The following is a 3,582-nucleotide window of genomic DNA, read 5'->3' as shown; positions in this document are numbered from 1 at the left end:
TGACAAGCTGCTGATGTCAGGAGGAACTGCACTTTGCAGAAGAAAGCAGGGTTTGCTTACAAAGAAGCCAGGATGGTGATGGCCCTGGGAAGAGCCCCATGAATGGGAGTTGTGCAGTGTTGGACCTACTTGTCTTAAAGCATGTAAGAACCAGAGAAGAGAGTTCCTTCTGCAGAGGGAACCCTACTTTAATGCTAGGGTTTCTGATCATGCCACCCAAATGCATGAAGGCTAGCTTAGGGCTGGCTTTGGGGCACTCACCCCACCTCATGAGGAGGTGGTTTGCAGAAGACATTTCTGAACAGCCACCATTCAAAGGCAGATGACCGCTGCACCCCAGAGGACCCTTTCCTACATAGGGCTGTGGTGCTGAGCTGTCCCCCCAGACACATTACAGCCTGGCATAGGGGACACATTTATCTGCTCCTCAACATCTGGCACCTCAGGAGCCACACATCAATGGTTCCTCCCACGAGCACTGCTGTAGTATGAGAACCTTAAATAAAACCTAGCTATTGCATTCCTCAGACACCTGTCAGCCTGAGCACTAAGTGCTGGGGTAATAAATACTTGCTCAGCTGTGCTTCTTCTCCACCAATTCTCCTGGCTCTGCCTGTTTTCATTAGTATTTCTTTTCTGTGGACACTGCAATTACACTCTGTTCCTCTTCAGGGCCCTTGTTCCAGGTTCAAATAGAGAAGTGATAATGCAGGGAAGCTTTTCACATTGCTGTTTATTTTTGTCTTCTGAGTCAGGAAGATCTTTTCAGTTTGGGACCAACCCTGTGCAGTTTTGATTGAGGAAGGACTCAGGCAGGGGGGTGGCGGGTAAAGGAGTGAAAACTTCAAGTTCCAGCTTTTATAGATTAAACCAGTGGTAGGCTCCTTCCTTGACTGATCTTGCTGAGGTCACAAGCTATGTTCCTTCCTCACGAAGACATAAGTATGCAGCCTGTACTGCTAAGACCCGTGGTAGCTATCCATCTGCCACAGCAGCTGTGAGCCCCGGCACTCCCAAACCTCTTCTGTCATCCGAATCTCTGAGCAAGAAGGATTCAGCTGAATGCAGCAAATTCAAATGTGTAACTTTTTTATTCAAGGTTGCAATATGTTTGGAGATATTGTCCTGCCTGCAAGTCCCTGGTGCAGCATCCAGATGGTGCTCAGGGAATCTGGGGAAGGGGGAGGGTGTTTCATTCTTTCTTCAGGCGTGGAAAACAACTGAGATGTCACTGGAGTTATTTGCTTCTCCTGCTATTTCCTAGTGGTAATTGAGGGGGGTGGGGGCGGAAGTCCTCATTGAATATGTGGGATTTGGGTAAATCATCAACATTTGTAACTAAAAAGTAGCCTAAAATGAAGAAAAAAATGACAGGGGAACACAGGATGTTTCCAGCTTAGTGCAGTAGGAAGAACTTCAGCATTTCCTGTGGGTGATTTTTTCTTTTGCATTTGAAGAGATTTACTTCATTTCAGATCTTCCTACCCAGTGAGAAAAATCCTTCTTTCTATTAGTTGATAAATATAGCTTCTTGTGCATCCAAGAAGATGCAACGAAGTGTCCAAATGAAGCCCCTACACCTTGAACTTCCTTGCCAGCAGACCACACAGTCACCTGGATACTTCACCCTGTCCAGGTGATGTGCCACGGTCAGCTATGTGCTATTAAATCTCCAAAAACACTGTAGCCACAATCAAAACTCCCTGCAGTAAAGGTTTCTGGACCATGGTAAATCCCAAGTCATGCCTGGAAGCTGTTTGGGTGGACCAAAGGGACAGTGGAGATCATTCTAACAGCTGAACAGCACAGCAAGGTGGGTTAAACTGCCCACAACCTTTCCTGGGCACACATGCGATTTACAAATGGCCAAAAACATTTGGGCTAAGGGCCTCCATATCCTTCTCCCCCCCAGGGTCTCTTTAAGGCATGATTCAGCTGGAGAAGTGTATGTGGTGGGTTGGATAAACCAGTGTCTTGGCCAAGGCCTCCTCTGGTTGCCCCTAGAGCAGCAGAAGGCTCGATTCATGTTGTACATAGAGAAATGCCAAATAGTTCTACTGGAAAAGCAAAGTCTAACCATGGGCCACATGCTGCAGGGAAAGCGCACACCTCAAGGTCTCCTTCTCGCCCCCCCATCACACCACCACCATCCTGTCTTTGAGTTCATTCCCAAACTCTCCCGTTAATCTGCTTTGAACATTCCTTTTGCCCTCCACTCCCCTGCTGTTGGAAGGGAAAGCATTTTAAATACAACACGATGGGAACCATAGAATATTTTCAAGCTCTTTTATTTTCCCCTGGAATATTTATTTTTTTCATGGGTAGCTTGTCTGCTCATCACTGGGACAAATTGCCCAGATGTGCACGTAGCCTGAAGCCCAGAGGATTGGCTCCTCATCCCTTTGTTAACATGTGAACATCATTTGGCTTTGAGAAACGCACCATGGAAAAAACAATGACACCGATTTTTTTTTAAAATATGAATTTTTATTTGTTTTGATTGGAGTTCGAGAGAGTGGGTAGAGTGGAAAAGCGGAGTGGTTTAATTCAGTCAAGAGGTCTAGTCCCGCCTTGTGTGTTAGATCAGGAGGTTAGTAGGTGGTCAGAAGAGTCCACTCAGCTTGCTGATCTTATTCAGGTAGCTCTTTTTTCTGATGTTTTCTAATCTCTCTTCAGAACTTCACTGTAATTTTTTGAGACTTTTTTTTTCTGTTGCTTTAACTTATTGAAAAAGCTAAAAGCTGAAAAAAATTGCAGGACTCAAAATCCTGCCAATTAGAATGGACAAACTTTTTTTCTGGCAAAGGTTGAAAAATACGATTCAAAAATACAAACAGGCATTGAACATTGCACCAAAAAGCATTTGAAACACAAATCTCAGAAAGAGAAAGGAAGAAAGAGAGAGAGAGAAATAGAGAGAAGAAAGGTCACAGTTTCCATGAGAAATCTTTAAGAAAGTGGTTACCAGCTAGTCAATAGAGAAAATAAAGTCAACAAAAAATTAAAAAAAAAAAAAATCAAATAACTTTTTCCTAGTTGTGAATTATTTACAGCTGTAATAACAGGATTGTCATGCATTAAAATGCTGCCAGCTAGATTCTTTCTCATAGTGGAGTAAAGAGAGTCTCACAAGATGGAAAACAAAGCAGAAGACATACTGGGGCACAGGCTCAACCTGAGGCAGTGAAAATGAGCGTATTCTCTGGCAATTTGTTGCGGTGTGCTCTTATGATGGGCTGCCCTAGTGTGATGCTAATGCAACTTTCGTTACCCTGGGCACCAGGGCTGCAGCTAAAGAAGCAGCAGATGGCCTCACCTTCAGATGGGACATTCACCTATGGCTATCCCCAAGTCAGCTGACAATGAAATTCTAATTGATGAAGGGATACTTGTGGCCACCTGACTAGACTTGGTGGGCTGAGAAACTCTCTTGTGACAACTGAGAGGTGCTTTTCAACTCTAAATACAGCCTGGAAAAGACAATGACTCAGGTTTCCCAACTCTGCCCCTACTTTTTTGTGGTTGCGAAAATCAAATCGTTCAATGTATGAGTGCTGTTCTGCTTGCTGGGTGCCCTGAAAA

The sequence above is a fragment of the Antrostomus carolinensis genome, unplaced genomic scaffold (genome assembly GCF_000700745.2).
Source record: "Antrostomus carolinensis isolate BGI_N321 unplaced genomic scaffold, ASM70074v2 scaffold12197, whole genome shotgun sequence".
In the NCBI taxonomy this organism is placed as follows: Eukaryota; Metazoa; Chordata; class Aves; order Caprimulgiformes; family Caprimulgidae; genus Antrostomus; species Antrostomus carolinensis.
This window is presented reverse-complemented; position numbering follows the sequence as displayed.